Source organism: Gigantopelta aegis, chromosome 13 (assembly GCF_016097555.1).
Source record: "Gigantopelta aegis isolate Gae_Host chromosome 13, Gae_host_genome, whole genome shotgun sequence".
In the NCBI taxonomy this organism is placed as follows: domain Eukaryota; kingdom Metazoa; phylum Mollusca; class Gastropoda; order Neomphalida; family Peltospiridae; genus Gigantopelta; species Gigantopelta aegis.
The window spans coordinates 19475402-19498634 of record NC_054711.1 but is presented as its reverse complement, the minus strand read 5'-3'; the positions used below and the strand labels follow the sequence as shown (position 1 = coordinate 19498634).

At 42.0% G+C, this 23233-nt stretch overlaps 1 protein-coding gene across 1 annotated transcript in view; it reads right to left on the bottom strand.

Moving 5' to 3' along the window:
* LOC121387192 (folylpolyglutamate synthase, mitochondrial-like) overlaps nt 1-23233 on the bottom strand; it is a 336339-nt gene that overhangs the window by 110905 nt on the left and 202201 nt on the right. The gene's annotated exons all lie outside the window — the stretch shown is intronic.

Sequence of the window (23233 nt, the reverse complement as noted above, 5' to 3'; positions counted from 1 at the left end):
TTGATCTCTTCACAAGCCTTCACTATCGTTTCTGTGCTTTGAACTGCAAAGGAACAAGATGTCAGGTTAACGACAAACAACAAGAAGAACAACAACAAAAACAACAAGGATGATGACAACAACAAGAAGATTAACACCACTGGAGCACATCGATTAATTAATCATCGGCTATTGAATGTCAAACATTTGGTAATTCTGACTCATAGTCATCAGAGAGGAAACCCGCTACATTTTTTTTCTAATGCAACAAGGGATCTTTTGTATGCACTTTCCCCACTGACAGGAAGACACATACCACGGCCTTAGTCAGTTGTGTTGCAAGGTTGGAACGAGAAGAAACCAGCTGAATGGATCCACCGAGGTGGTTCGATCCTGCAACGCAAGCACCTGAAGCGAGCACTCAACCGACTGAGATAAATCCACACACACACACACACACACAGACACACACACACACACACACACACACACACACACACACACACAACCCCTAAACTAGTCTTAAGTTAGCGGTATGTGCCTTGACTGTTTATTATTAAAAAAAAAAAAAATCTCAGGGCACATATTTTCGAAGCCATTTTAGCGTTACGAAATAGCTTGTAATGTCACTATGGTGTGTGCTTACGATGGTTTTACGATGTCATAGACTAAGATGGCTTCAAAAGTATGGGTCCAGGCTACTACAATTTTAACGATGACCGTAAACATGTTGGATTTAGCAAAATTAATAATCAATTTAAATTAGTAATTAATAGTAATGTGATGGCTAATTGTAAAAAAAACAAAAACAAACAACAACAACAACAACAACTAATAGATAGCCAAACATATTTTCCAACTGCTTACAAATTATGGCTTTTAATAAACTACAATTTGGAAAGATTCTTTTTAAAGGAAAAAACTAAACATTTGTTTAATTAAATCCGACACTTTAAAAAGCCACAAATGTAATATGGATTTCCAACACATGCATGGTAGTACATACTATGACCGTTAATACTCATTACCGGTCTCGGTGGCGTCTTGGTTCAGCCATCAGACTACAGGCTGGTCGGTACAGAGTTCGCAGCCCTGTACCGGCTCCAACCCAGATTGAGTTCTTAAGGACTCAATGGGTTTGTGTAAGGCCACTACACCCTCTTCTCTCTCAATATCAACTAACCCACTGTCCTGGACAGACTGCCCAGATAGCCGAGGTGTGTGTGCCCAGGACAGCGTGCTTGAACCTTAATTAGATATAAGCACAAAAATATGTTGAAATGAAATACTCAATGAGTAAGTACTACTACTATCGAACTTGATACAGTGTTTCATTTTTTTATCTTTAAAGAATTTTTTTTTTTTAAACATATCATCTGCCGTAGTAAATGTATATACCACGGATACAACATTTATATAACAATAATAATAATCAGCAATACTACTGTCTATACCACTGGTACAGTATATATACATATATTCAACAGACCTACCGGCATGCTATGTTTACATTTAATCAGCAATACTACTATCCATACCACTGGTACAGTATATATACATATATTCAACAGACCTACCGGCATGCTATGTTTACATTTAATCAGCAATACCAGGGCCGTAGCTACAATTTTTTGTTTGGGGGGAGGGGGGTGGGGGAGCAACTGAGTAGTTAATAGTCTAAAACTCCTTAAACAGTTAAGAAGAGAATTTTCTTTAAGTTTCTATACTATAACAATAATAATAATCAGCAATACTACTGTCTATACCACTGGTACAGTATATATACATATATTCAACAGACCTACCGGCATGCTATGTTTACATTTAATCAGCAATACCAGGGCCGTAGCTAGAATTTTTTGTTTGAGGGGGGGGGGGGGGGGGGCAACTGAGTAGTTAATAGTCTAAAACTCCTTAAACAGTTAAGAAGAGAATTTTCTTTAAGTTTCTATAATGCCCCCCCCCCCCCCCCCCCCCCACTAGCTACGGCCCTGAATACTACTATCCATACCACTGGTACAGTATATATACATATACATTCAACAGACCTACCGGCATGCTATGTTTACATTTAATCAGCAATACTACTATCCATACCACTGGTACAGTATATATACATATACATTCAACATACCTACCGGCACGCTATGTTTACATTTAATCAGCAATACTGTGAGAATCCGGGATTACGATATTGCCAGTAAATTATTTTCTATAAATTATTAAGCTATAATTCAAGTTCGTTTTGTTTTAGCGCCAACGTGCATCGTAGTCTATATTTGTTTACATTGAACAGCGCAATTCTATGCGCCGGGTCAATAAAACAAGGCCTTGTTTATCGTATAACATTTATACACTTAATCATTAGTGTTTTATATTATCAGTAGTCACAGATAACTTACCGTATCAAGTGTTATTAAGTTGTTAAATTGGCATTTTTATACAGCCGCAAATGTAAAAAGATCGAAGCCATGCTTTTGTACGAGCCTCGTTCTGGATTTGTTTGAGAGTTACTTCCGGGTTTTTGTCAATGCTATTTTTGACGTCTGTCACACTGTGTGAGTTAGGTAAATATTAGTAATTTCAGATATTACTAATGTAACTTATATCTAATTCGGAATGGATATGGAACTTATATTTATTTGTGTATATATGCTTAATTGTATTTATTTCGTTCCCATTATAGCATAGTAATTAAGGTATAAAGGCCTGTAGGGCCTAATGACGTTAGCCAGTAGTAAATGACGTCATTGGTTTTCTAACCCGCACTGCAGGATTTACAAATTCTGCAATGCAGGATTGTACCCCGCACTGCTGGATTTTACCCCGTTTTGCGGAATGCATAATTCTGCAGTGTTGGATATTAACCAGTATTGCTGGATTTTGGCGGGGGTATAAATACGAATCCCGCAATGATTTGTCAGTTTCGGTCAGACGTTCGCCCCGATAGGTGGGTTGGGTTTATTAACAGAATACTAAATTATACGGGTTTTACATGTGTATGTTATTGGGATAACTTGTAGAGACCAAACTCACAACCTTAATGATTAGATAATTAATAAACATTAAAGGGTATTATTTTCGGTATTTATTATTCATAGAATTTAGGGAGATAGACAGCACCCATTACACAGAAGAGGTGTATGCCCCGGGTGTTGTGGTTTTTATGTGGCAAAGTTTAAGGCATATTATATAGAGGGATTGAGTTAGAGAGATGCCCATGTAGTGGGAGTAGGTCTGTGTACCCAGACAAAGTATTTAAAGTGTATATTCTTGCTGATATTGATGTTCTTGGTCCAAAATTAAGTTTGTGTATATCATAACGTTGGAGACTTAGTATATTAGGAATAATTATTATTAAGCAACTTACCTGTTTCAGGTGAATAAGACTCAGTCTTTTAAAGTAATTTAAGAATTGTGGTATATTTCAAAGCCTGAAAGTAACTTAGCCATGTTTATTCAATTATTAATGTGAATTTTATTACTAAATGAATCAGTGAACATACAGTTCAACTGCGAATGTAATTTGAGGTTATTGTTAAATAAATATTGTTGAATTTTAATCTTGTTGGTGATCTTTTGCCTTCATAGTTAGTGGTTATGGCCATTTACAAGGACACCCTCTAATCCAGGGTCGTCACATTTTCTGGTGTCAGAAGTGGGATGTGTTAAATTAATTTTTTTAATTGTCACATCCAGCGATTCGAACCTCAGGTTTTAAAATAATTTTAATTGTAAATGGTCATTCCTCCTGAGTATTTGCATTATTTTCTTGAAGGCAAAGGAACATTGTAGTAACGAGACTTAAATACATTGGGGAAAATAAATCAGTATTAAAGTAGCAATGTCTCTTAAAGATAATAATATAATGACAAGGTCAAAGTCCCAAAAAGTGTGCCCCATGAATTCGGGTTCATTGTGTATTGAATCAGAGCAATGTAATCGAGATGTGTCGCAGTCTGGCAATACAAGAGATGATGGAGTATCTGACATTAATGAGAATACATTCAGTATGATAGATACTTCTCCAAGGATGTCACAAGGTATTCGAGATAACACACAGAATGGATGTAGCTCGAACTGGCAGTCACATCAACATAGAGATATGGATCTACTGATGAATCAGATGAGAACAATGCAAGAAACTGTTTCGCAGCTTGCAAGCGCAGTTGGTGAACAAAGAACACACCCAGGGCACAGGCGACACGGATCATTTCTCGTCAATGAACATGAATCAGACATCGAATCAGAATCTGAAACAAATACACCTAGAATTACCCCCGAAGCAAGAGGTTCTTACTCCAAATTACCACCGTTTTCAGGTCGTGAAGCTTGGAATGTTTGGTTCAATCGATTTCAAGAGATTGCAACACGACAGAATTGGTCGAATAATAGAAGACTTGACGAAATGCTACCACGGTTACAAGGTCAAGCTGGCGATTTCGTTTTTGGACAATTACCCCAGGACAAGAGGAGAAACTATAAAGATTTATGCCGCGAGCTAAACAACCGCTTCAGAGCTATTGAGACCTCAAAGAGTTTTAAGACACAGTTCAGTCGACGCCGGCAGAAATCTGGAGAAAAGGTAGAAGAATATGCAGCAGAACTGAAACGGCTCTACGACAAAGCCTATCCAAGGCGAGACTCTGAGACAAGGGCAGAAGATCTTGTCAGAAAATTTCTTGATGGAGTTGATGACGAGAAAGCACGGTTTCATGTTGAGTACGTGAAGGAACCCACCGATATTGACGAAGCAGTCTTCGAGATGGTAAATTTTCAAGAAATGAAACCAGGGTCTAAAGAGCACAAAAATAGAGAATACAGATATAACCAGGTTATGCGGATGCATGACAAGTCAGACTTAAGTGAGGAAGAGGCAAATTCAGATGATTTAGAAAATCGAATTGCTCGAACCGGAATTTCAAATAAAAATAGATTAATTACAAAGCCAGCAGAGTTAGATATGAGCAAAACAACCCAGAAAAAACATGAATGAGGTCGGCAATACTAAACGAGTTCGCAGGATAACATACAGAAATATCTCTGAAAATACAACAATCTCAAGTAGAAATAAACTTTTGATAGGCAAAGAGTCAAGTGAAAAGATCAACACTTCGGAAACTGAAAATAAACAGAAAAGAGATTTAGAAAAAGGAATCCCAGAGCACTTGATGAAATTGTACTTTGATTCCATTGAAGGAAAAGAAATAGATGTTCGTGCAGAACTTGCAAAACTGCTAATAGAATATACAGACGCATTTTCCAAAGACGATAATGACCTCGGTAGAACAAACTTAGCGGAACACACTATTCGTACAGGTGAATCGAGACCAGTGAAGCAAACCACCTCGCCGAGTACCCCTGGCATATGCACATGAAGAAAAGAAAGCCATCGATAAGCTTAAGTTACAAGGTGTTATACGCGAGAGTAGTTCCCCTTGGAGTTCACCATTGGTCCTGGTGCGGAAAAAGTCTGGAGAAGTCCGTACTTGCATTGATTATAGAAGACTGAATACACTGACTGAAGCAGATGCTTTTCCTTTGCCGAAGATTGCAGAATGTTTAGATACGGTGGCAGGTTGTAAAGTATTTAGTACATTAGATTTAACTGCAGGCTACTATCAAATACCACTCAGAGAAGAAGATATTCCAAAGACAGCTTTTATCAGCAAACACGGGTTGTTTGAATTTGTCACAATGCCAATGGGTCTAAAAACAGCAGGTGCAACATTCCAGAGAGTCATGGAGTTGGCGCTGAAGGGATTGCAGTGGTCATGCTGTATGTTGTATGTGGATGATTGTGTAATACCAGCTGCTGATGAATGGGAAAATCTAAGAAGGTTGAAGTTAGTACTGAGCCGACTTCGAGCAGCCAACTTGAAATTAAAACCTGAAAAATGCATGTTGCTGAAATCAGAAGTCACATTTCTGGGGCACAAAGTCTCTGCAGATGGGGTGAAGCCAGACCCAAATAACGTTGCCAAGATTCTTCAATGGAAAGAACCTAGTAACGCGAAGGAAGTGAAACAATACCTCGGTATCTGTTCTTATTACCGTCGTTTTATCAAAGATTTTTCCAAAATCGCCAAACCACTGTTCGATCTCACTAAAGATGATAGCAGTTTAATTTGGACAGAGAAGTGTCAAATAGCTTTTAATACATTGAAAGGAGCACTTACAAGTCCTGACATAATGTCGAGCCCTGCTGGTGACGGTAAATTCATATTGGATACCGATGCATCAGATGTTGCAATAGGCGCAGTGCTATCCCAAGTTCAAAATAATCAAGAAAAAGTAATAGCTTATGCTAGCCGAACACTGTGCAAATCAGAAAGAAATTATTGTGTCACAGATAGAGAATTGTTGGCAGTTAGGTATTTTGTAGAATACTTTCACCACTATTTGTTAGGGAAAGAGTTTGTAATTCGATCTGATCATCAAGCTCTTAAATGGTTGATGAACTTCAAAGAACCAAAGGGACGGATAGCCCGTTGGATAGAAATACTATCTGCCTACGACTATAAAATAGAATTTCGCAGTGGAGCTCACCATGGCAATGCAGATAGTATGTCGAGATGTCCGAATCACGATGATTGTGATTGTGCTGAGGCAGGGTTAACAGAACAATTGAAATGTGGTCCCTGTAAAAAGTGTCAAAAGAGGGCTGATGACATGCAGAGTACTTTGTCATCTTCACTAAAAATACGAGTGTTTACTTCGACCGTGGAGCCGGGGTAATGAAAAACCTGAAATGGTACCTGCGAAAGTTGATATCTCCATTGGTAATCATGATTTTATGCATACCAGTAGTGTAACCCCTGTCACAGAAACCGTGGGAGAATGGTATGTGGGCTCGAGAAAAGGACTCGAGTATGTGTACAAGAAGCTTATGAAGAAACGGGATATGTTCAAGCTAAGCAGAGGGTTAGCAGTGAAAGCAACCGGTTGGCTGATGAACTATTTACGCTACCCAACACACAGAGTTGAAGAGTTCTGTAGAAGAGTTTCTACAAGGGAGGAAAGAGAACTGAGGAATAACTGGTTTCCGTGGATGCAGATTATGGGTTCAAGTGAGTTGCGACGTAAGCAACTGAGCGATGCGGATTTGAAACCCATTATTGAGTGGATGGAGCAAGGGAGACGACCTACTGGTCACGAGGCTTGTACAGCCAGCCCTGCTAGCAGACACTATTTGGTGTATTGGGACAGCTTGGTAATGAAACAGGGAATGCTGTTCCGGAAATATAGTGACAAAGACTGTACAGAGAGGTTACAGTATATTGTGCCAAGAGATATGAGGAAGGAGATTTTGTATCAGATGCACAATGGGATAATGTCTGGTCATTTGGGCAGGAAAAAGACCAAAGGGAAACTTCTCGCTCGTTATTATTGGTTTAAAGTGCGAGAAGATGTGAACAACTGGATTTTGCAGTGTGAGACTTGTGGGGCCAATAAGCCACCTAACAGGACACCGAGAGCCCCATTAGGAAATATGCAAGTGGGAGCCCCGCTAGATCGGATTGCTACGGATTTCCTGGGACCATTACCTAGGACTCCAAGAGGAAACAGATACATTTTAGTTGTAACTGATAGCTTCACCAAGTGGGTTGAAGTTTTCGCAGTACCAGACCAAAGTGCAGAAACCGCGGCTAGGATGATACTCAACGAAGTTATTTCTAGATACGGGTACCCTCTGGATTTACATAGCGACCAGGGGGGAAATTATGAAAGTGCTATATTCAAAGAACTTTGTAAACTGCTAGAAGTTAGGAAGACGAGAACATCGCCACGTAATCCCCGCTGTAATGGACAGACAGAAAATTTCAACAAAACTCTGGTCCGGATGATACGAGCATATCTGCAGGGTGAACAAACGGATTGGGATCTGCACTTAGGTTGTTTAGCAGCTGCATATAGATCAACCCCACACGAGAGCACAGGCCTAACACCCAATCTCTTGATGTTGGGACGTGAAGTGAGAATCCCAGCGGAAATAGCATTCGGCAGTGGTACCTCACTCATCGGTGAAACTGTGTCATCATATGGCCAATATGTAGAAATGCTGAAAAGAAACATGCAAAAGGCGCATGAGATAGCCAGAGAGCATTTGAAAGCGTCAGCCAAGAGGCAAAAAGAAACATATGATATAAAACAAAGTCTTCATCGGTATAGCCAAGGAGACCTAGTATGGTATCTTCATGAGCACAGAAGAGAGGGAGTATGCCCAAAACTCCAAATGCCTTACAGCGGTCCAGCAGTTGTGGTTAAAAGACTGAATGCACTCGATTACATAGTTCAGTTCGATGCTGAAGGTAGGCAGAAAGTAATACACCACAATAAGCTGAAGCCATTCACCAGTGAATACAGGCCCAGGTGGATAAGTAAGGTGCTTAAAAGTCTAAAATAGTGATGTGCCGAATACATGTTGGAATGCATGTTGGTAACATAAGTCGCATACACAATTAGTTAGAGGTACGCACGTATTTAATTAACAGGTTTTTTTTTCCTTTTACTTCTTAAATTACAGGAAATTATTTAGTCATGCAGGCTCAAGTCAAGTTGCCACCAAAGAGAGGAAGGGCCTATCGATGTTTAAGTAATTTCCCACATCTACAAGATGCATCTACCTCTTGACCAATCACCATATTTTTGTACTTTATGCACCTTTAGATGCATGAAGTTGGAGCAGCTGGCAACGCATGTGTCTGCGTACAAAGACCACATAGACAGGGTGAGAAGAGCGGAGGAAAGTGGAGAAGAGGTGGATGAGGCAATCCACTTGAAGGAATCTACTTGTCCGTATATAGTAGCAGATGGCCTCGACATGGAGCGGTTGTCAGCTGATGAGTCCAATAGTCTGTGGCAACAAAGGGCAGGTCAACGATTTAAAAACAACACTGTTTCTAAAGCTGTCCAACCATTGCCAGCACCTCAGCCAGTGACGGCCATATGTGTCCCAACAGCAGCACCAGTCACCACCACAACATCGGAACCTTCAGCAACTGAAGTGACAGTGGTCGAAGCTATGCCAGACAACTTGTCATTATGGAGCTTTTTAAACTCCCCAGCGGAGATCCAGGAGCCACCTTCAGCAATTATTCCACCAGCTGTCGAGGAAACTCAGAAAAGACATTCCAGGTCCCAGTCGAGGTCACGGTCAAGGTCACGGTCGAGATCTCCCGAGTCTTCTGCTTCATCAGATAGCTGTAGAGATCAAATGGTAAAATTGACACAGGCGGTCGTGGAAATAGTCAGGGATAACAGGGAGCAAATGATAATATTTGCTAAAGCCATCGACGACCTAACAGCTGCAATTAGGCAACAGAACGAGCTGGTGAAAGAGGAGCGAGAGGAAAGAAGAGAGAGAGAGAGAGAAGAGAGACAGAGAGAGAGAGAAGAGAGATGGAGAGGCAGAGAAGAGAGACGGAGAGAGAAAGGAGAGTTACAGAGAAGGAGAGAGAGAACAGAGAGACCGGAGTGAGAGAACTGAATGAAAGAAGAGACTGGGGAAAGGAGAACAGAGAGAGGGACATCGACGACAGACGACATTGGAGGCACGAGCGGCCACAGCGGACGTAACATCAGTATCATTACCAATTGTATAGTTAGTTATGTAGCAGATATGGTTTAAAACAAGAATATTCTTTCATCACAAAATGTTGATATATTTTCATGCCTCCAATTAATTATTATTATTATAAGTATTATAAGACAAAGAAATAACGGACTATCATAAAAGAAATGTTTTTAATGTGCAGTTATGTATGTAAGTTAAAGATAAGATATCAGAGAGGCATGGAAGGGCGGAAGAATTGAGTAGAAAAGGATGGGAAGGATGCCAGGAGGTCAGGATGCCCGAACGACCAACGAGGTGACGAGCATGACCAGAGATGGCAATCGGCAGTTAATTTTTTTTTTTTTTACTGTTCACAATTAATTTCAACCATCTGTTTTCCGTCAATTTTTTTGGTCAATTTTTGTCAAGATTGTGGTTGATCTGTAATATAAAGAGAGATACATAATGTATATTATGCATATAATAATATCAGTGAATTAGGGCATATGGAATGTATTATCCACAAATATAGACTGAATTTTGATGCAAGGTGTGATATTCTAAATGAAGTGCACAGTTGGCTCTTTTAATGATAGATGAATTATTTCAAGTTATGTGCGTTTGCGAGGACGCTTAAACGTTTAAGCAGAGGGTAATGTGAGAATCCGGGATTACGATATTGCCAGTAAATTATTTTCTATAAATTATTAAGCTATAATTCAAGTTCGTTTTGTTTTAGCGCCAACGTGCATCGTAGTCTATATTTGTTTACATTGAACAGCGCAATTCTATGCGCCGGGTCAATAAAACAAGGCCTTGTTTATCGTATAACATTTATACACTTAATCATTAGTGTTTATATTATCAGTAGTCACAGATAACTTACCGTATCAAGTGTTATTAAGTTGTTAAATTGGCATTTTTATACAGCCGCAAATGTAAAAAGATCGAAGCCATGCTTTTGTACGAGCCTCGTTCTGGATTTGTTTGAGAGTTACTTCCGGGTTTTTGTCAATGCTATTTTTGACGTCTGTCACACTGTGTGAGTTAGGTAAATATTAGTAATTTCAGATATTACTAATGTAACTTATATCTAATTCGGAATGGATATGGAACTTATATTTATTTGTGTATATATGCTTAATTGTATTTATTTCGTTCCCATTATAGCATAGTAATTAAGGTATAAAGGCCTGTAGGGCCTAATGACGTTAGCCAGTAGTAAATGACGTCATTGGTTTTCTAACCCGCACTGCAGGATTTACAAATTCTGCAATGCAGGATTGTACCCCGCACTGCTGGATTTTACCCCGTTTTGCGGAATGCATAATTCTGCAGTGTTGGATATTAACCAGTATTGCTGGATTTTGGCGGGGGTATAAATACGAATCCCGCAATGATTTGTCAGTTTCGGTCAGACGTTCGCCCCGATAGGTGGGTTGGGTTTATTAACAGAATACTAAATTATACGGGTTTTACATGTGTATGTTATTGGGATAACTTGTAGAGACCAAACTCACAACCTTAATGATTAGATAATTAATAAACATTAAAGGGTATTATTTTCGGTATTTATTATTCATAGAATTTAGGGAGATAGACAGCACCCATTACACAGAAGAGGTGTATGCCCCGGGTGTTGTGGTTTTTATGTGGCAAAGTTTAAGGCATATTATATAGAGGGATTGAGTTAGAGAGATGCCCATGTAGTGGGAGTAGGTCTGTGTACCCAGACAAAGTATTTAAAGTGTATATTCTTGCTGATATTGATGTTCTTGGTCCAAAATTAAGTTTGTGTATATCATAACGTTGGAGACTTAGTATATTAGGAATAATTATTATTAAGCAACTTACCTGTTTCAGGTGAATAAGACTCAGTCTTTTAAAGTAATTTAAGAATTGTGGTATATTTCAAAGCCTGAAAGTAACTTAGCCATGTTTATTCAATTATTAATGTGAATTTTATTACTAAATGAATCAGTGAACATACAGTTCAACTGCGAATGTAATTTGAGGTTATTGTTAAATAAATATTGTTGAATTTTAATCTTGTTGGTGATCTTTTGCCTTCATAGTTAGTGGTTATGGCCATTTACAAGGACACCCTCTAATCCAGGGTCGTCACAATACTACTATCCATACCACTGATACAGTATATATACATATATTCAACAGACATACCGGCATGCTATGTTTACATTTAATCAGCAATACTACTGTCTATACCAATGGTACATTTATTTAACAGTACTACTTTATAAACTACTGATAAAGTATGTTTATGGATCAACAATAATGCTATCCTCCCAACTTGTGCAAACTGTCGATAATCGATCAGCATTAGTGTTGTACTAATTGTACAGTATATGTTTACAGGTAGGTTTTGTCACCAGTAAGTGGTGTGAGTCACGCTGGAATATTTAAAAACCCTAATAGGTGGCCAGTTACATCACGCTGGAAGTAGACTCAAAACCAGACATAGGTGGCAAGTGGTGGGAGTCACGCTGGAATATTTAAAACCAGACATAGGTGGCAAGTGGTGGGAGTCACGCTGGAATATTTAAAACCAGACATAGGTGGCAAGTGGTGGGAGTCACGACTGCAAGTGGTAGTCACGCTGGAAGTAAAACCAGACATAGGTGGCAAGTGGTGGGAGTCACGCTGGAATATTTAAAACCAGACATAGGTGGCAAGTGGTGGGAGTCACGCTGGAATATTTAAAACCAGACATAGGTGGCAAGTGGTGGGAGTCACGCTGGAATATTTAAAACCAGACATAGGTGGCAAGTGGTGGGAGTCACGCTGGAATATTTAAAACCAGACATAGGTGGCAAGTGGTGGGAGTCACGCTGCAAGTAGACTCAAAACCAGACATAGGTGGCAAGTGGTGGGAGTCACGCTGGAATATTTAAAACCAGACATAGGTGGCAAGTGGTGGGAGTCACGCTGGAATATTTAAAACCAGACATAGGTGGCAAGTGGTGGGAGTCACGCTGGAATATTTAAAACCAGACATAGGTGGCCAGTGGTGGGAGTCACGCTGGAAGTAGACTCAAAACCAGACATAGGTGGCAAGTGGTGGGAGTCACGCTGGAATATTTAAAACCAGACATAGGTGGCAAGTGGTGGGAGTCACGCTGGAATATTTAAAACCAGACATAGGTGGCAAGTGGTGGGAGTCACGCTGGAATATTTAAAACCAGACATAGGTGGCAAGTGGTGGGAGTCACGCTGGAAGTGGTGGGATTTAAAACCAGACATAGGTGGCAAGTGGTGGGAGTCACGCTGGAAAGTAGACTCAAAACCAGACATAGGTGGCAAGTGGTGGGAGTCACGCTGGAATATTTAAAACCAGACATAGGTGGCAAGTGGTGGGAGTCACGCTGGAATATTTAAAACCAGACATAGGTGGCAAGTGGTGGGAGTCACGCTGCAAGTAGACTCAAAACCAGACATAGGTGGCAAGTGGTGGGAGTCACGCTGGAATATTTAAAACCAGACATAGGTGGCAAGTGGTGGGAGTCACGCTGGAATATTTAAAACCAGACATAGGTGGCAAGTGGTGGGAGTCACGCTGGAATATTTAAAACCAGACATAGGTGGCAAGTGGTGGTGGGGTCACGCTGGAATATTTCACGCTCACGCTGGAATATTTAAAACCAGACATAGGTGGCAAGTGGTGGGAGTCACGCTGGAAGTATTTAAAACCAGACATAGGTGGCAAGTGGTGGGAGTCCGCTGGAATATTTAAAACCAGACATAGGTGGCAAGTGGTGGGAGTCACGCTGGAATATTTAAAACCAGACATAGGTGGCAAGTGGTGGGAGTCACGCTGGAAGTAGACTCAAAACCAGACATAGGTGGCAAGTGGTGGGAGTCACGCTGGAATATTTAAAACCAGACATAGGTGGCAAGTGGTGGGAGTCACGCTGGAATATTTAAAACCAGACATAGGTGGCAAGTGGTGGGAGTCACGCTGGAATATTTAAAACCAGACATAGGTGGCAAGTGGTGGGAGTCACGCTGGAATATTTAAAACCAGACATAGGTGGCAAGTGGTGGGAGTCACGCTGGAATATTTAAAACCAGACATAGGTGGCAAGTGGTGGGAGTCACGCTGGAATATTTAAAACCAGACATAGGTGGCAAGTGGTGGGAGTCACGCTGGAATATTTAAAACCAGACATAGGTGGCAAGTGGTGGGAGTCACGCTGGAATATTTAAAACCAGACATAGGTGGCAAGTGGTGGGAGTCACGCTGGAATATTTAAAACCAGACATAGGTGGCAAGTGGTGGGAGTCACGCTGGAATATTTAAAACCAGACATAGGTGGCAAGTGGTGGGAGTCACGCTGGAATATTTAAAACCAGTAGGTGGAGTCTGCAAGTAGAAAACCAGACATAGGTGGCAAGTGGTGGGAGTCACGCTGCAAGTAGACTCAAAACCAGACATAGGTGGCAAGTGGTGGGAGTCACGCAGGAATATTTAAAATCAGACATAGGTGGCAAGTGGTGGGAGTCAGGCTGGAATATTTAAAACCAGACATAGGTAGCCAGTGGTAGGAGTCACGCTGGAAGTAGACTCAAAACCAGACATAGGTGGCCAGTCGTGGGAGTCACGCTGGAATATTTAAAGCCAGACATAGGTGGCAACTCGTGAGAGTCACACTGGAATATTTAAAACCAGACATAGGTGGCAAGTGGTGGGAGTCACGCTGGAATATTTAAAACCAGACATAGGTGGCAAGTGGTGGGAGTCACGCTGCAAGTAGACTCAAAACCAGACATAGGTGGCAAGTGGTGGGAGTCACGCTGCAAGTAGACTCAAAACCAGACATAGGTGGCAAGTGGTGGGAGTCACGCAGGAATATTTAAAATCAGACATAGGTGGCAAGTGGTGGGAGTCAGGCTGGAATATTTAAAACCAGACATAGGTAGCCAGTGGTGGGAGTCACGCTGGAAGTAGACTCAAAACCAGACATAGGTGGCCAGTCGTGGGAGTCACGCTGGAATATTTAAAGCCAGACATAGGTGGCAAGTGGTGGGAGTCACGCTGGGATATTTAAAACCAGACATAGGTGGCAAGTCGTGGGAGTCACGCTGGAATATTTAAAACCAGACATAGGTGGCAAGTGGTGGGAGTCACGCTGGAATATTTAAAACCAGACATAGGTGCCAAGTGGTGGGAGTCACTCTGCAAGTTGACTCAAAAACAGACATAGGTGGCAAGTGGTGGGAGTCACGCTGCAAGTAGACTCAAAACCAGACATAGGTGGCAAGTGGTGGGAGTCACGCAGGAATATTTAAAATCAGACATAGGTGGCAAGTGGTGGGAGTCACGCTGGAATATTTAAAACCAGACATAGGTGGCCAGTGGTGGGAGTCACGCTGGAAGTAGACTCAAAACCAGACATAGGTGGCCAGTCGTGGGAGTCACGCTGGAATATTTAAAGCCAGACATAGGTGGCAAGTGGTGGGAGTCACGCTGGGATATTTAAAACCAGACATAGGTGGCAATTCGTGGGAGTCACGCTGGAATATTTAAAACCAGACATAGGTGGCAAGTGGTGGGAGTCACGCTGGAATATTTAAAACCAGACATAGGTGGCAAGTGGTGGGAGTCACGCTGGAATATTTAAAACCAGACATAGGTGGCAAGTGGTGGGAGTCACTCTGCAAGTTGACTCAAAAACAGACATAGGTGGCAAGTGGTGGGAGTCACGCTGGAAGTAGACTCAAAACCAGACATAGGTGGCAAGTGGTGGGAGTCACGCTGGAACCAGACATAGGTGGCAAGTGGTGGGAGTCACGCTGGAATATTTAAAACCAGACATAGGTGGCAAGTGGTGGGAGTCACTGGAATATTTAAAACCAGACATAAGTGGTGGGATTTAAAACCAGACATAGGTGGCAAGTCGTGGGAGTCACGCTGGAATATTTAAAACCTGGAATATTTAAAACCAGACATAGGTGGCAAGTGGTGGGAGTCACGCTGGAATATTTAAAACCAGACATAGGTGGCAAGTGGTGGGAGTCACGCTGCAAGTAGACTCAAAACCAGACATAGGTGGCAAGTGGTGGGAGTCACGCTGCAAGTAGACTCAAAACCAGACATAGGTGGCAAGTGGTGGGAGTCACGCTGGAATATTTAAAACCAGACATAGGTGGCAAGTGGTGGGAGTCACGCTGGAATATTTAAAACCAGACATAGGTGGCCAGTGGTGGGAGTCACGCTGGAAGTAGACTCAAAACCAGACATAGGTGGCCAGTCGTGGGAGTCACGCTGGAATATTTAAAACCAGACATAGGTGGCAAGTGGTGGGAGTCACGCTGGGATATTTAAAACCAGACATAGGTGGCAACTCGTGGGAGTCACGCTGGAATATTTAAAACCAGACATAGGTGGCAAGTGGTGGGAGTCACGCTGGAATATTTAAAACCAGACATAGGTGGCAAGTGGTGGGAGTCACTCTGGCAAGTGGTGACTGGAATAAAAACCAGACATAGGTGGCAAGTGGTGGGAGTCACGCTGCAAGTAGACTCAAAACCAGACATAGGTGGCAAGTGGTGGGAGTCACGCTGGAATATTTAAAATCAGACATAGGTGGCAAGTGGTGGGAGTCACGCTGGAATATTTAAAACCAGACATAGGTGGCCAGTGGTGGGAGTCACGCTGGAAGTAGACTCAAAACCAGACATAGGTGGCCAGTCGTGGGAGTCACGCTGGAATATTTAAAACCAGACATAGGTGGCAAGTGGTGGGAGTCACGCTGGAATATTTAAAACCAGACATAGGTGGCAAGTCGTGGGAGTCACGCTGGAATATTTAAAACCAGACATAGGTGGCAAGTGGTGGGAGTCACGCTGGAATATTTAAAACCAGACATAGGTGGCAAGTGGTGGGAGTCACGCTGGAATATTTAAAACCAGACATAGGTGGCAAGTGGTGGGAGTCACTCTGCAAGTTGACTCAAAAACAGACATAGGTGGCAAGTGGTGGGAGTCACGCTGGAAGTAGCCTCAAAACCAGACATAGGTGGCAAGTGGTGGGAGTCACGCTGGAATATTTAAAACCAGACATAGGTGGCAAGTGGTGGGAGTCACGCTGGAATATTTAAAACCAGACATAGGTGGCAACTCGTGGGAGTCACACTGGAATATTTAAAACCAGACATAGGTGGCAAGTGGTGGGAGTCACGCTGGAATATTTAAAACCAGACATAGGTGGCAAGTGGTGGGAGTCACGCTGGAATATTTAAAACCAGACATAGGTGGCAAGTGGTGGGAGTCACGCTGGAATATTTAAAACCAGACATAGGTGGCAAGTGGTGGGAGTCACGCTGCAAGTAGACTCAAAACCAGACATAGGTGGCAAGTGGTGGGAGTCACGCTGCAAGTAGACTCAAAACCAGACATAGGTGGCAAGTGGTGGGAGTCACGCAGGAATATTTAAAATCAGACATAGGTGGCAACTCGTGAGTGTCACACTGGAATATTTAAAACCAGACATAGGTGGCAAGTGGTGGGAGTCACGCTGGAATATTTAAAACCAGACATAGGTGGCAAGTGGTGGGAGTCACGCTGCAAGTAGACTCAAAACCAGACATAGGTGGCAAGTGGTGGGAGTCACGCTGCAAGTAGACTCAAAACCAGACATAGGTGGCAAGTGGTGGGAGTCACGCAGGAATATTTAAAATCAGACATAGGTGGCAAGTGGTGGGAGTCAGGCTGGAATATTTAAAACCAGACATAGGTAGCCAGTGGTGGGAGTCACGCTGGAAGTAGACTCAAAACCAGACATAGGTGGCCAGTCGTGGGAGTCACGCTGGAATATTTAAAGCCAGACATAGGTGGCAAGTGGTGGGAGTCACGCTGGGATATTTAAAACCAGACATAAGTGGCAATTCGTGGGAGTCACGCTGGAATATTTAAAACCAGACATAGGTGGCAAGTGGTGGGAGTCACGCTGGAATATTTAAAACCAGACATAGGTGCCAAGTGGTGGGAGTCACGCTGGGATATTTAAAACCAGACATAGGTGGCAAGTGGTGGGAGTCACTCTGCAAGTTGACTCAAAAACAGACATAGGTGGCAAGTGGTGGGAGTCACGCTGGAAGTAGCCTCAAAACCAGATATAGGTGGCAAGTGGTGGGAGTCACGCTGGAATATTTAAAACCAGACATAGGTGGCAAGTGGTGGGAGTCACGCTGGAATATTTAAAACCAGACATAGGTGGCAAGTGGTGGGAGTCACGCTGGAATATTTAAAACCAGACATAGGTGGCAAGTGGTGGGAGTCACGCTGGAATATTTAAAACCAGACATAGGTGGCAAGTGGTGGGAGTCACGCTGCAAGTGGTGGGTCAGATATTCAAAACCAGACATAGGTGGCAAGTGGTGGGAGTCACGCTGGAATATTTAAAACCAGACATAGGTGGCCAGTGGTGGGAGTCACGCTGGAAGTAGACTCAAAACCAGACATAGGTGGCAAGTGGTGGGAGTCACGCTGGAATATTTAAAACCAGACATAGGTGGCAAGTGGTGGGAGTCACGCTGGAATATTTAAAACCAGACATAGGTGGCAAGTGGTGGGAGTCACGCTGGAATATTTAAAACCAGACATAGGTGGCAAGTGGTGGGAGTCACGCTGGAATATTTAAAACCAGACATAGGTGGCCAGTGGTGGGAGTCACGCTGGAATATTTAAAACCAGACATAGGTGGCAAGTGATGGGAGTCACGCTGGGATATTTAAAACCAGACATAGGTGGCTATTCGTGGGAGTCACGCTGGAAGGTGGCAAGTGGTGGGAGTCACGCTGGAATATTTAAAACCAGACATAGGTGGCAAGTGGAGGGAGTCACGCTGGAATATTTAAAGCCAGACATAGGTGGCAAGTGGTGGGAGTCACGCTGGAATATTTAAAACCAGACATAGGTGGCAAGTGGTGGGAGTCACGCTGGAATATTTAAAACCAGACATAGGTGGCAAGTGGTGGGAGGTGGGAGTCACGCTGGAATATTTAAAACCAGACATAGGTGGCAAGTGGTGGGAGTCACGCTGGAATATTTAAAACCAGACATAGGTGGCAAGTGGTGGGAGTCACGCTGGAATATTTAAAACCAGACATAGGTGGCAAGTGGTGGGAGTCACGCTGGAATATTTAAAACCAGACATAGGTGGCAAGTGGTGGGAGTCACGCTGGAATATTTAAAACCAGACATAGGTGGCAAGTGGTGGGAGTCACGCTGGAATATTTAAAACCAGACATAGGTGGCAAGTGGTGGGAGTCACGCTGGAATATTTAAAACCAGACATAGGTGGCAAGTGGTGGGAGTCACGCTGGAATATTTAAAACAGACAGGACATAGGTGGCATAGTGGTGGGAGTCACGCTGGAATATTTAAAACCAGACATAGGTGGCAAGTGGTGGGAGTCACGCTGGAGTCTTAAAACCAGACATAGGTGGCAAGTGGTGGGAGTCACGCTGGAAATATTTAAAACCAGACATAGGTGGCAAGTGGTGGGAGTCACGCTGGAATATTTAAAGTCAGACATAGGTGGCAAGTGGTGGGAGTCACGCTATTTAAAACCAGACATAGGTGGCAAGTGGTGGGAGTCACGCTGGAATATTTAAAACCAGACATAGGTGGCAAGTGGTGGGAGTCACGCTGGAATATTTAAAACCAGACATAGGTGGCAAGTGGTGGGAGTCACGCTGGAATATATTTAAACCAGACATAGGTTGGTGGGAGTCACGCTGGAATATTTAAGACAGACATAGGTGGCAAGTGGTGGGAGTCACGCTGGAATATTTAAAACCAGACATAGGTGGCTAGTGGGAGTGGGAATATTTAAAACCAGTCAAGTCTGGAGTCAGAATATTTAAAACCAGACATAGGTGGCAAGTGGTGGGAGTCAATCTGCAAGTTGACTCAAAAACAGACATAGGTGGCAAGTGGTGGGAGTCACGCTGGAATATTTAAAACCAGACATAGGTGGCAAGTGGTGGGATTCATGCTGGAATATTTAAAACCAGACATAAGTGGCAAGTGGTGGGAGTCACGCTGGAATATTTAAAGCCAGATATAGGTGGCAAATAGTAGGAGTCACGCTGGATTATTTAAAACAAAACATAGGTGGCTAGTGGTGGGAGTCTGACAAACATATTCTTTTCAGCAACTAAAATTGCATATTAATGACTTTTGTCTTGGTTGTCCTAGTGTTAATTTTGTAGTAGTTTAAATTAGGTTTTACTTCCTAATACTATGTTTTTAGCGCGTAAGACATTATTTATTCGAAAATAAAATATAAATTTGGTAAATACAAACATTAGGGTGAAGAGAAACACTTTGTATGTACAGACATTGATGTTTAATTATGTATACATTTTTAATCGTGAAAAATGTGGGGTGTGGGCATGAGGTCCATGCCCCCAGTAATACCTCTCTTTTTTCTCTCTCTTTTTTTTTTACCTCCACCACCTTTTGTATTTCGCTGTTGCGCAATAACAACCCATAGACAGCGTGGGTGTTCTCCCAATATAAAATACCTGTCTACGCCAATGGAAAAATGCTCTACTTGTTTCCAACATCTTATAAAAGTTAAAGTTTATTTTGTTTAACGACACCACCAGAGCACATTGATTTATTAATCACGCCTATTGGATGTCAAACATTTGGTAATTTTTACATATATTCTTAGAGAGGTCATACGCTACATTTTTCCCATTAGTAGCAAGGGATCTTATATATGCTCCATCCCGCAGACAGGATAACACATACCATGGTCTTTGATATATCAGTCGTGGTGAACTGGTTCACTACATTTTTCAATTAGTAGCAAGTGATCTTTTATATGCATCATCTCGCAGACAGGATAACACATACCACGGCCTTTGATAATACCAGTCGTGATGCACTGGTTGGAACGAGAAATAGTCCAATGTGTATCAACGGAAGGAAGGAAGGAAATTCTTTTTTTAACGACACACTCAACACATTTTATTTACGGTTATATTGCGTCGAACATATGGTTAAGGACCACACAGGTATTTAGAGAGGAAACCCTATGTCAACACTTCATGGGCTACTCTTTTCGATTAGCAACAAAGGGATCTGTTATATGCACCATCCCATAGACTGGACAATACATACCACGACCTTTGTTGCACCAGTTGTGGAGCATTGACTGGAACAAGAAATAACCCAATGGGCCCACCGACGTGGCTCGGACATGGAGTCTGAGGAAGCTCACTACATTTTCCCCTTAGCAACAAAGGGATCTGTTATATGCACCATCCCATAGACTGGACAATACATACCACGACCTTTGTTGCACCAGTTGTGGATCACTGGCTGGAACAAGAAATAACCCAATGGGCCCACCGACGTGGCTTGGACATGGAGTCTGAGGAAGCTCACTACATTTTCCCCTTAGCAACAAAGGGATCTGTTATATGCACCATCCCATAGACTGGACAATACATACCACGACCTTTGTTGCACCAGTTGTGGATCACTGGCTGGATAAGAAATAACCCAATGGGCCCACCGACGTGGCTCGGACATGGAGTCTTTGAGGAAGCTCACTACATTTTCCCCTTAGCAACAAAGGGATCTGTTATATGCACCATCCCATAGACTGGACAATACATACCACGACCTTTGTTGCACCAGTTGTGGATCACTGGCTGGAACAAGAAATAACCCAATGGCCCACCGACGTCGCTCGGACATGGAGTCTTTGAGGAAGCTCACTACATTTTCCCCTTAGCAACAAAGGGATCTGTTATATGCACCATCCCATAGACTGGACAATACATACCACGACCTTTGTTGCACCAGTTGTGGATCACTGGCTGGAACAAGAAATAACCCAATGGGCCCACCGACGTGGCTCGGACATGGAGTCTTTGAGGAAGCTCACTACATTTTCCATAACTTAGCAACAAAGGGATCTGTTATATGCACCATCCCATAGACTGGACAATACATACCACGACCTTTGTTGCACCAGTTGTGGAGCATTGACTGGAACAAGAAATAACCCAATGGGCCCACCGACGTGGCTCGGACATGGAGTCTGAGGAAGCTCACTACATTTTCCCCTTAGCAACAAAGGGATCTGTTATATGCACCATCCCATAGACTGGACAATACATACCACGACCTTTGTTGCACCAGTTGTGGAGCATTGACTGGAACAAGAAATAACCCAATGGGCCCACCGACGTGGCTCGGACATGGAGTCTGAGGAAGCTCACTACATTTTCCCCTTAGCAACAAAGGGATCTGTTATATGCACCATCCCATAGACTGGACAATACATACCACGACCTTTGTTGCACCAGTTGTGGATCACTGGCTGGAACAAGAAATAACCCAATGGGCCCACCGACGTGGCTTGGACATGGAGTCTGAGGAAGCTCACTACATTTTCCCCTTAGCAACAAAGGTATCTGTTATATGCACCATCCCATAGACGAACATGATACAACACGATCTAATCTGAACATGTTTTAATTTGTTGAATGCACGATCACTTACCTTCAGAATCGACAGCATACCAGCAATATTTCTGTGTCCTCCAAGAGTAAACAAGAGAATCTTACTGACTCGACCTCTGGGAAAGAAAACACAAATACGAGAAAAAGGATATTAGATTAGTCCCACATTAACACATGTTAAATTACACCTATTTAGTGTAAAGTAATGCATGTGCTTATTTCGATACTTGGTCGAGAAGAAAGAGAGGAAACACTTTACTACAATAAAAAAAAAAAAAAAAAAAAAAAAAATTGTTTATATCCCCCCCCCACAAAAAAAAAACCCACAAAAAAAAAACCCAACAACAAACAAACCAAAAAACAACAACATTGGTAGTACATCTTAAAGTAGAGATAAATGTTACTTGCGGGAGAGCATACCCCCGAACCCCCTAAACACTTTGCTTTGCGCCCTCGATCTGTTACCCCTCTCACCACATGTGAAAGCAGCTTCGCTGATTCACATAGCTGACCGATGATTTTTTGTTTTGTTCACACCACGATGAACGTAAAAGAAATAACAGACAATTCTTAAATACAATAAGATATGTATTACATGTGAACTAATCTACTAAGATATTGCCACTTTTTTCTTATTTTACCAGCTTTTTCCGGGGGGGGGGGGGGGGGGGGGGGTTAAAGATAAAGAGCTAAACATGAAATATAATTTGGCTGAGTTGTTTTCATTCTATAAATATGTACATTGTATATAGTAAATCTTTTTATTAAAAGCAAACAAAGATTGATAATATCAATATTTGGACTATTAATAAAAAGACCAAAAAGAAGTACCTCAACGGCGTTAGGTATGGCAGTCCAACATTTTACATTTAGGTCATCTAGAAAGCAATACCGAATAGTTTTAACATACTGACATTCAACAAATAAATGAATTAGTATCTTTAGTATCACCGCAAAATGTACATAATTCAGTTTCAAAAGGTTTGCATTACATCAGCTTACTGTTAGTATAGTATATTCGGTGATTTATTTTGAACTGAAAAGATTGTAATTTCACATCGTCAGTTATTCGAAAAGTCATTTTATAAACATTTTTCCAATTGATCCCTTTATTTAATTTTTGTTGCCATTTTTATTGTGATTTTATTGGTTTTTCGTTTATTTATCAATGAAAAGTTTCTAAAATGGCTTC